This window comes from Porites lutea, chromosome 6 (genome assembly GCF_958299795.1).
Source record: "Porites lutea chromosome 6, jaPorLute2.1, whole genome shotgun sequence".
Lineage (NCBI taxonomy): Eukaryota > Metazoa > Cnidaria > Anthozoa > Scleractinia > Poritidae > Porites > Porites lutea.
The window spans coordinates 23,365,980-23,378,122 of NC_133206.1; the positions used below are offsets into that span (position 1 = coordinate 23,365,980).

At 37.6% G+C, this 12,143-nt stretch overlaps 1 protein-coding gene across 3 annotated transcripts in view; it reads left to right on the forward strand.

The window, feature by feature from the left end:
• Positions 1-12,143, forward strand: part of LOC140940293 (potassium voltage-gated channel protein Shal-like) — a 399,369-nt gene that overhangs the window by 368,389 nt on the left and 18,837 nt on the right. The gene's annotated exons all lie outside the window — the stretch shown is intronic.

The following is a 12,143-nucleotide window of genomic DNA, read 5'->3' on the forward strand; positions in this document are numbered from 1 at the left end:
TGCAAAACTTCAATTTCAGTAAAAGTCTGAAAAGTGAACTGTTAAGTGACATACACATAGAAAGGGTATATTAAAACAAATACCTCTGTTTTCATTTTGTATTAATGATTGAAACAAAGAAAACTGTCAAGCGAAAGACTAGATTATGAATTTCAAATCGACGTAATCGGTAAAACTTTGCGACAGTTCGTACTCGTATTCGCGACGAACCTCTTAACATGTTAAGGAAATACCAATAAATAACTTTTTGCGGCAGTTACATAACCTTAATGGCGATCTATAATATATTCTTCTGAAGATTGCGTGGTAAAAGCTTTTTTGAGCGTTTCTGATTCCGTGGCAGCTGGCGACTTGTTAATAAATCCTCATTTCTTTCTCTTACTTTTAATATTCAGTTGCACAAACATAATATGGTACGTGATTCTATAAAACACACGCTATCAGTGATGTGAAAACAGTCAGAGGGCCACTAAATCGAGGGGCCGTTACTTGCCGTGATGTTGCAGAAACTTTATCAGTCTTATCAAATGAAACTAGAAATGCCTTTATTATGTGGCCTAAAAAGACCAAACAATTAACACGATTTTACTCGAATATAAATTTACTCGAATCGGTCCGTGGTTAATGTAGTCGAAGACAACTATATTAATTTTTCACCACTTCAACCCAGAAATATTCAGGACATGAATGTTTAAATCTTAATGGACGAATAAGAAATGAGATGAAACCAATTCAAAAAAGATCTGCTTCAGTTAGTTCGCATTGTACTTTTTGTTTATCAAGGAATTTGGAATTTTGACGTCTAGCCGTTTTGGAACAGAAGGCCTGACGTAATATGGACTATCCATCCTGACGTACGTAGTATGGACTATCCAATTCGACGTAAAATTCATGCACGTTGTTCTACGTAAATCGTTGTAAATTCTTAATTCACAGCCAGGTCTGTTCGCATTTTCCAATTTTTCTCTGAAAATAATTGATGTACCTACCGTGCTAAAAGAATAAAAACCGGAAAATAGTTAATTTCATTCATCAGACGTTTAAAAGGGTTTGGGAGAAAAAGGTTATAAAGACGAATGATCGTTCTGGTACGACACTTACCGTCTATAAGTCCGTCCTGTCCATTAGGCAATAGCTCAACTGAAATTTTCACTCTAAACGTTTATGCACTTTCGAGAATTGCAATTATTGTAATGCGTTATAATGAAGGGGCCAATCTTTGCGTGCACGTTTACTTTAATTTATGCATGTACACTTGTCAATAAAAGCGCACTTCAAAAAACAGTTGTTGGAAGTTTCAACCAAGTGACGCAAACCAGTTATGCATTAAAATATTATTCCACCTTTTCAAAGTTTTAAGTATTAAAAATTCCATTTTGCCATATTGCTAACTAAGACTTCCCTCTTCACGAAATCAGTATTCTGGCTAAAAATAGGGTCCGCAACATATAAAAGACAGAGTGCAAACTGAAATTAAGGCTGAACACCTTTCAGATCGGCGTGGCGCAGCTTCGCTCCGTTACAGAAATCGTGCCGAAATTAGCGTTCTTATGTGTGAACAGAAACCCTATCTGTTATGATTTTCGTGCCGGCGCAAAAGCTATTCGGTAAAGTGTGAGCATAGACTGTAGGATGTGAGCTGGGCTCCCACTTTTTTTTTTAAGAAAATAGATATTCGCGTTGTTTCGTGACTTAAATGATACTCCATCTTAGATTTTGCATGGACATTAAAAGGCCGCATTTGTAAGCGATTTGGGTCTAAACGTAAAGATAAAGCTACTGAAAGAACAGCCTTACCTGGCGTGTGTAATCTGGGCCTAAGTGCTTCTAACTATTCATCGAACTATACAGCTGCCATGATACAATACAGCTGTTTAAGTAAAGATCCGATTTCGGCGCATGCATCTAGACGCGTCTCAGATTTTTTGTTTACACCAACGCAGTCATTTATAACAGTTGCTAAGACATATATGGGGGGTTGATCACGACCAAAGAGGCATTTACGTCCCTTCAACTTTTACTGCGTGGTAAATCTTAAGCTTATGCTAATTTTAAGAATGATTGCTCACGAAAGTCACAAGAGAGGAATTTTAAAGGTTTGTGTGCGTGATGACATCAATTTCATTTGGACATGTTATCGTTAAACAACCTTCCATGAGTAAGGTTATGGGACCCTGTTAGAACCTTAAAACGGTTAAACACGGAGAGAATCAAAGCGATGGCAATCCATTAAAATTAACACAGACGGATGTCGAATTTGTTTACAAACTATAAATAGCTTAGATAATGCTCAAATTAATGCTTTTAAGATGTTTATGCAAAAGTAGACTTATCTCGAAATGATCGGATTTGTTGATATTTATCATCACTTAACTCCTGCCTCGTTCCAGACCTCCCTCTTTGCTTGTACTAGGCGTTCCCATAAGGCCCTGCGCTCTCGGTTGTCGGCGCGACACGAGGCAGATATGGTCTGAAGGTGGCGATATATACGAAAACAATAATAAATCGTTGTTGCCTTGCTTAATTCTGTTAGTCATTCCTCTACTTACTTAATGGTTAAGATTTGAATCACAGGCAAAACAAGTAATCCAACTGATCCTAGTCCCACATCGAAATGACCACTCGTCAAAGTCTTTTGGATGACGAGGACACTAAAATGCTCTTATTCAGTGTCCAAAGGAGCATGTAACCCCATGCTTCTGGTTTCCAACATCTTTTTTTCCTGTTTTATGTTGTTCCGCCGGTATCAGTTCATGTTAAAAGCTTGCATTTTTATTGCCATGCAATTATCGTTATCAGCTCGTTTCGAGGCGCTGTTAATTAGGCTACTGCCCAGGGCTTATTAACCTGGATTTTACTGTAACCAATAAAAATCGAAAATCCAATAGATTATGAGCTGTTTATGGTAGGGGAGTAAGTGATTTGAAAGGTTGCATTTTGCCTGTAAAATCTTTCAAATTGCAAGACTCTTAAAAAGTACCAAAATATTCTTGGATTTTGATTGGTTCTATATTACACCGTCGAAAACTCATTAGAGTCGTCACAAAAATTGCAGAACACATGGCAATTAATATTATTTCAACAAATATTTGATGACTGGTAATAGCAGGACGTTCATCGCATTAAACATTTTGATTTGTATATGAAGGCGAATGAGCTCAGGAGATGTGAATTGCGTGAGACGTATCACTATCAGGTGAGACAGTATTATTGGCACTTGAGACATGAAAGCAATATTCGAAAGTGATATAAGGAAACGGAAAGGAGATGATCCGTTCAGTGCGTGGGCTTGAATCAAAAATTCGAAATCAATTGGTCGGGCGAAAGAAATTTGAAACAGTTGCAAATTCAGCAGGTTTTCGATGGTGTTACATGTATTTTTTTTCTTTTAAATTCTAGCAACCTGCCCTGGCTCGACAGGCCTGTATGATGCAGTAAACCGTGCTTACTGTTGGAAAAAGTCCCCGTGATGTCTTTTCTTTCCCTCGTCGCCTCGGCGTTTCACGCCTCGCTGTCGTGGCTGCTGTCGGCTCATGCTCGCGGATTTATCGCCAACCATATTTATTTAGAGAGTTTCTGGATCGCCGGTTTAGTTTCATGTCAGGTTCATCCGAAGGGGCGTAGCGTCCTTTACGCAAATACACAAGTGCGTACTTGAGAAATTGGTAGGGTTTTTTTAAAACTTTTCTGTTATAAGTAAAAACCATTTATAGTGTCGTGACTTAACCTTGTATTGTGCAAATTTGTTCCTGTCTGTATATGTATCGCGGCTATTCCCCATCATTTTTACACCCAAAAAAACAACAGTTTGAGAGGTGGAATGTGATAAATTTGAAACATTTTTCCCAATACATTACGTTTTCATGAAAAACGAAGGGGGACTGGGGAAATTCATGCAAACACATTTGTCGCCACAAAGAATCGACTCTGACTGATTATAATTCCTTTCAAGATTTATCTGAAAAGTTTTTCCATTCAAAAGCTATTGATTTTTTTAATTTCCTCTCTCCCTATAAATGTCGAAAAAGTCTAACAATTAAGACTACTTTAATGTCGCTCAACTGGATAATCATGGACCAGACCATGCGGAAAATTTACAAAACCACGCACACGTCGCAAGGCTTTCAACCGATGCATTTAAACTCCAAATTTCTGCACAGAAAAAGTACACTTTAAGTGGACATTTTTCTTAAGTGACAGGAGAAAAAATAAAAGCGACAGTAGAGCTAATCTTTTATTCTTAACATGAAATGTTTCGCTAAGTTTTCGTTTAGAATTTGAAGGAAACATCTTATTTGAAACGAACTGAAACAGGTTTTGAATTTCGTGTGAATTATTCAGTGCTTTGGAAGTTTATTTAGCGAAGGCGCCTCGCCTTGTGCTTGTAACCATTCTAGTACCAGCTCAAAGAAGAACGTTTTAAAAGCCTTTTCAATGTCACGTCATAATGTAAACAACCCTGTAAACTGCCTTAATATGTATTAAAGAAAAGCCCCCCCCCCCCCCCGGAGGGGGGGCGGGGGCAAAAACTTTATTTTATACGAAGTTTTTGAGACCAAATGGACCCGTGTGCGTATATGCCAAAATGGTCACGCTACGCCCTTGATCCGTAAGGACTGTCTTGCACAGTACTTGGCTTCACTTTAGAAGCTAACTTAGTTAGTTTCAAGTAGGTACTTGAATTGATACAAGTGTAATTGAAAATCTTAAGTCGCTCTATAGAAAACATGGTTTCACACTTGTTGAAAAAGTATATAACTTGAGGTACAAGCTGTCAATCATCTTTCGTAGTTAAATTATTTAATATGCATATCACAAAGTAACGTAATTGGTCGCGAAAAAAGCTAAAACTATATGTGGCCTTTGAGCTGGAAAAAAGCTTTTTGTAGTTTCGCATTTATTTTTTCGATACTTTTACCTCAAACGGTTTTAACAGTAAAAGAGTGCTTATGCGCTTCGTTTTTTACGAGTACTTCGGAGCAGCAGAAAAAAAAAAAACAAACAAACAGAAAGCAAGCGAAGTCTTCCGCAGTGTTTTACTAGAATGGGTGGACAGTGCGCTTTTTGGCAAAGAAATCCTTTTACGGCTTGGGCTTGGACTCTTCCACAAAACTCTCTTAGCTAACCAAGACAGGTTGAATGTTCTGTCCGTTCATTAGAGTCTTGGAACCGCTACACGTGCACATGGCTTCCATTTCCTATTGGTCAAGTGTGGTGTAGACCATACTTGTCGACGAACTTCGGCTTCTTTGAACAACGGACGTTTCCGTGGTCACCAAGTAACGTTGAAGTAGGCATATTTTACCACTTCACACTCAAAGGTACACTTAGATTATACTTGAGAGCTCTAGTGTGAAGCTAACAACTGTTACTCTCATAGTCATTTACTAACTTGAGAAATTGTTAATGTCACTCTGCCGTCAACCTGATTCTAAATCTCTCTGTTATTACGGGGGGCGAAAGCCTTTCTTAATAGCAAATTTTCTTGTTTTTTGCCTGGTGTAGGGCAAGTATCTTAAAACAACTTAATGGCTAATAAAAAGTACAACGGAAAGCATTTTCACTGAAAGCAGAACAAAGTGAAATAAAAAGACATAGTATGGTAATTTGGATTTTATTGGGCAAAAACTAAGGTCCACAAGTGAAAACCAATATTTGCAGGATAAACAAAGGTTAAGAGATAGATTTTCTGACTTACTTCGCCATCATCTGAAGTAAAACCCTCTTCCAATTTGATTTTTTGGTGGTAATAGTCAAATCATTGAATTTTTTACTTGGAAATAAAACAAAAGAAATGATGATAGGCGTTTTCACAAGTTTATAAATTCCTCGTTATTCACCTCGGGAAGAAAGCCGAAAGCAGAGAAAGGAGACAGTGAGGAGTTGAAGTTATTTATGGCTTTTGTATTTAAACGAAGGAAGAATTTGATTCATTTCATCGACGGTACGGCAAGCCCCGCGCAAACGGACGCAACATTGTTGGCCAACAACTCCCAACATTGTTGGATGTTACATGTTGTGTCCGTTTGCACACCCTGTTGCATGTTGTTGGATTTTGTTGCGCAAAGTTTGAAACCGGTCAAACGTTTCAGCCAACAACTCCCAACATTTCTTTTGTTCTGTGATCGCCGAAGCGTAGTGCAACAATGTTGGATCCGTTTGCATGGTTCTTCCAACATTGTAGGGGACACGCACGCTCATTACGCATGGATTACAAAGACCTATGGGTTGTATTCTTCCCACTATGCACTGCAGGTCCATTACTTGTTGGGAGTTGTTGCATCCGTTTGCACACCACTGCCAACACGCACGCAACAACTCCCAACATTGTTGGCGCAACAATGTTGGGAGTTGTTGCGCCCGTTTGCACGTAGCCTTAGAGGTAATCGATACGAAAGGTCGCCCGTAAACGTAAAAATTGAACCTCGTTCAACTTTAATTCATACATTGCCTCTATTTTATTTGCCCACGTAACCTTTAAGTGCGTACGCACATAAAAATTCCGCGACAGTAAAAATCCACCTGAAGAGTAGTTCCGTGATTTGGGGCTGTTGATCGATGCAAGATAGCACCTGTCTATAATTGGCCTTCTTCTTTGCGTGCCATTAAGTTTAAGAAACAAAACAGAAGTAACAGTGTTATGTCATTATACATTGTTGTACTTAAGGGTTTTGAGGTGTTAACACACACAATGGGGAAAACGAGCAAGACTCACAAAAGACTGCGAATTATTCTGTTCTCATCACCGTCTCTTATATTCAGAGCATGTAAATGTGCGGTAATTTTTAATTTAACGGTGGTTTTTTCTCTGAAAGTCTGACTGGGCAATTTATCTTTCTCGAAGTAAGGTTATAAATTAACGAACAGGGAAAAAGATGAAAGTTATATCAATCTGGATAATGAGTGCGCTAGTTTAGGTTCTAGTAAAGACGATTCGCAGGGCATTGTGGCGTAAGATTTGTCCGGCAACTTTGTGGGCCCAGAATCAGGTTAAACGGACCATGAAGAGAGGTCAACTTTAGAGGATTGGAGGATAATTTTGTAAGTATAATGATGTTTACTTCAGTGTAATCTTTGTAGCTTATCGGTAAACATAAACGAGGGAAATATAATGAAGTTTATTTGAATGGGTGAAGGAACGAAATTCGCAAATATCGCACAAAATAAACTTCCACCGAAATCAACCGTTGCAACAATACCAGGGAATTTTTGCCATAAAATTCAATCCGGACTTATCACGAAATCAACTGACCAGAAAACGATCGGCTTCCTTTAAAGATAAGGAATAAATATATCTTACAGCTAACTACAAACAGTACAACTGAAAGCCATTACCGTCGATGAAAGCGAGGTCTTTTATCAACTCACGTCCGCTTAGTTGGTTCTGCCCCGGACTATAAACTTGAGTTCTATAGGTCAACTTTTTGTTTTAAAGGATTTAGTACTTAATGACCAATCTCAAAGGCAAGATTGTGTTTTATTTAAATCATGAGTAAGATTTACTGCTTAATCCAGAGTACTTTTAAGCATTTAATAAACATCTAAAACGAGGGGCAGACAATATACAACAACAAATGCGATAAATTTTCCTAAAACCCACAAGCCAGACAATAATGTCTTTGATATAAATTATTCAGCTTCACACATATTTTCAACTCGCAATTTTTTTCTCTTTTTTAAAATTTACTGATACTACATTGCTTAACGATTCCATCTTTCCACAAACATTTTTTCCGTTCGCGATTCTCTTTTGGTTCAAGCAGGTGTTTATTGAGCTATTTGTCCTTACGACGTTATGAGGTCACGTGAACTTCGAACACTGTTGACGTAATTAGGTAAAAGAAATGTTGATGGTGAATTTAAGTCTGTTTTGCAAACTCGCAGGTGTATGAATATATATATATATGGATGTTAACATCGTATTCTACACCCGATCATTTCACAAAGTAACAATTCCCCTTCTCAATGCATAACACCCACAGTTTTCTTTCACCTTCCTTATCGTTAAATTCGTTGTATTGTTTTAGCAACTTGAAAATTACGTTCCTCTTAAAAGTAAACCACTCCAGTTAAGTATGGATTATCGCGAGAAATCAAAAATCATTTAGTAATCAGAGACAGTCCAAAAACATCCAATGCTTAAATTAATTTTTCTCAAATTTCGTTCACATTCTTCATGACTATTTTTTTTTTTATGAAATCAATATTTACGGAACTCTTGTAAGGGGCGATTTCCCTAAAGTAATTACCTCAAGTTACCCGGAAATAGCCGGTCACAGTGCTTAGACTGAGTTAATAGTGAACATTAAGTACTTTCAAGTTTATTTCCGCAAATTGTCAGTTCTCCATGGTTGCCAGGCAACAGGTTTTCACTACTGATAATCTCAAGACTTATGTTAGTTATCTAAGATATTTCTGATCAGTTTTCACCAGTGACAAACTAAGGCAAATTGGGTGCTGTATAATTGAAGAGCTTTTCTATTTTGAGGTTTCAATTTTATAAATAACCCAACTAGACCCATCATCTATACCTTGTAATAAAAATTCTTCTGCCAATTTTGGGAGATGTAGGTAAGTGCTTTTAGTCAATCTTTGAATATTCTTGTGAAGAAAATCGCTTTAAGCCGCAACTTTGAACAGAAATAATGTCTCTAAAGGCCGAATAACTCATTAATGGTGCATGGTTTTCGCTGAATTCTTAAAGTCACATCTCAGGAATTCTTAACTACCATTCAAAAGTCAGGCTTCGTAGCCTTTATTTTTGTTTTCATATTCAGATTCATTTCAAGAAAAAACCAGGAAAGTATTGCTCAGTAGCTTTCATTTGACTTGTCACACTTTATGATTTTATCCACAGACTCAAGGGTAAGGACCACCTTGTACAGCATAACAAAAAACATCACAGTCAAGTGCTTCTTCTTGGCTTTCATTTATAATAAGTTATCACATTTTCGGATTTTGGTCACAGGTTAAAACCTGATTACCTCAGAAAGGTACTGATCAGTAGCTTTAAGGTATTTGAAGGTCAAACGTAAGGATTTTATCGACAGTCTCAAACGTCACATCCTCGGAGACCCAGGGGCAGATAGTGGGGGCGAGAGAAAGTCTAAACGGGCGGAAAAATATGGCACGAAGAAAAGAAAAGGACGACGAGAAGAGCCCCTGGGAACAATGTCTTACCAGACCAGTTCCAGACGGTCGCCGCCGTTCTGCCTTTTGATTGGGGAGAAAAACACAAAAGTTTTCTGGCACCAATCGGAAGCCAGAACGGCGGCGACCGTTTGGAACTGGTCTGGTAATACATCGTCCCCAGGGGTTCTTCCGTCGTCCTTTTCTTTTCGTCGTGCCATATTTTCTCGCCCGTTTAGACTTTCCCTCGCCCCCACTCTCTGCCCCTGGGTCTCCGAGGATGCAAACGTCAGAGCCACTCGCCTTGTCCACTTATTAATAAATAGCTCTACAGGAAAGTAGTGCGGAGCATTAATCTTCATTTCAGTGAATGGTTCAAGAGTTATAATCCACCAAAATCTTTCTAAATTCAAAGGCTTAGAAGGTGTTCGGCGTATAAGCACGCACCGAAAACAACTTAAAATGCTCAGTGTTAGCTCTTAATATACTTGCATCACCATATTTTACGTTTTGCGCAGAGAAAGCGGGTAGATCCAGGACAAAGCAGGCATCCGGCGTTTTCAGCACGCAGTCATGGTCTTTTCCACACTCAGAAAACATATTTTTTTTGTTTAATAACGTCCCCGGAGGGTGTACTCCCTTACATGGCCTACGGGTATGTGTCACTTGACAAGGTATTATGGTTTTTGACCTCTCTGCCCTAAAAAGGGTATATGATTCTGAAGTTGACCTGTATATAGCGGTCACCCTGTATACAGCTATTTCGAGAAAGGTTGTCGGCAAAAATGTGCACGCGACGATCCCGAAAGGTAATATGGGATATAATCAATACACTGTTCCAGACACTGTAGCTGTCAAAGCTTCTTTTGTTGATTTCCCTTGGCACGCGCAAACATACGTCCATGGCCTCTCGTACCATTCCTTCAAATTTCTTTGAAGAAAAGCGAACTCAAAACCACCCACAATACTTTTCGGGATTGTCAACCTTTCTCGAAGTAGCTGTATAACGGTCACCTTGCCATTTCCCAAGAATGACCGTTGTACACAAGTTTGACTGTATACCGTTTGGAAGGCGATGTATTAATTGTTTTCTATCAATTTTTGTCTGTTCAGTTATTATTGCCTATACTTCGTAGTGCGTCCTTCTCCCACACACAAATTTTATCGTTAAATCGAATGCTTCTGCCGAGCCTTTTCGACCGCAAGGCTGCCTTTTTTGTGTAAATAGTGAGCTCTATAGCTCACAAGTGTGACTAACGGGCTCTCATAATTAGACATGACAAGCGTTTTTTCAAGTTTGTAATGTCTTGTCCCCTTGACGTCTACCTACACGTCACATTCTTGGACTGACAGGTATTGATGCCGCTGTTCCTTTTCTGTGTTGTTAATAATGTTTATAACAAATTACAACAACGTTATTACAAATTACTGTGGCTTCACGATTTATTACAAAATTACGACCTTTTTATTTCAAGTTGCGATAGGTATGTATTACACACTATAACAAAATATTACAAATGACAACAGAGCAGTCGCTTCATTATGCAGAAATCACGTTCACATCGCCTGCAAAGCTTCAAAATAAAAGTTCAGCAAAGGGCTTTTGTGTCACAATCAAGTTTCTCAGAAAACTATTATCTTAAAAATTTCAAAATCTGTTCAGCAGTTACAATTTGGTTAAGCAGTTTTTTAGCGATGAAGGTTACTAATTTATTGCAAGCTGTGGATTTGTGTAAACCTAATAAATTCAAAGTTCTAGGCTTCTTTTCAATCTCTATTTTGTCATGGCAATGATCAAATCTCATGTTTAACCTAATGAATGATATGTCTTATAAATATACCATATTTGAGCTTTATATGTATACCTGCAACGAGTAATATCCCAATGAATGGTAACGATCCACAACTTATCACACTGTGTTCAGTCACCTTAATGACTCAGAAGGGGTGTTAAGAATAGGTAGAAATTTCTGTTTTCCATACATCTACTGTAAGGCAATAATATCCCGACGATATTTGAAATTGATTAGAAAAGAGTCGGTGAATGGAATAAATTTTTAGGAAAATATAATTTTTTTCCAATATATCGTGTGAAAGTTAAATAAATTGCGTATTGTCATAGGCACGTGAATTCTCCTCATTTGTTACCATTGTTATTAACATCATCTTTATTTTAATTATTAATATTTTAGTGCTTATATTTAACATGACATGGTTTTCATGCGACTAGTTTTTATTGTAATCGCTAGGTAAATAATTACGATTGCCCCTGAAAAACACAAAACTATACTGCCAGATGGCCAGCTTTCGTATGACAACATAATGGCACGTTAGTATTTGTATATTAAGCTGTGCGAAATAAGCCTTTCCAGGATAAAAATAAGCGCGTTTGCTGTTTAACAGGTTCATGTATATTCCGAGAACGCTAACACGACCTACACGAAAGGGGAAAAATAGCAAGTTATTCCGAGGATCTGTACAGCTGAAGAGAGCCATTTAATTATAGAAGGTAAGATTCTTCTGCTCGCAGGTTTTAGCTCGGATGATAATTTCTATTTTCTTCAAAAAGGAGGATACAAATAATTTTTGAATGGAGATTTTTTTTTCAGTTCTTAGTACTGTTACGTTCTTAAACTCGGTTAAAAGTTCAAAAGTTTTCTTTTTTTAATTTCTGGGTAATTGACAAAGGAAAGATTTTCGATATTAGCAGTAAGGGCTTTGAATTGCCACAGCATATACTTAGATGTTGCATGGCTTACACAGACATTTTGCTGCACCGCAACCAGAAAGGGTCTCAACAATGCCACTGACTTTCACGTTAATTATTTATTAGACAATTCAATTCTTTATCAACCAGCAGATAAACGCGAGTACAATGACTAGTACTTTGTATATTACATCTTTTCATTTGTTTTAATTATTTTTTTATTTGTAGTTTTAAATTTCTAGAAACCTTAATACAAAAACTAAAACTAAAGTCTTTGAAATTCTTTCTTGGATATTATTTATACATT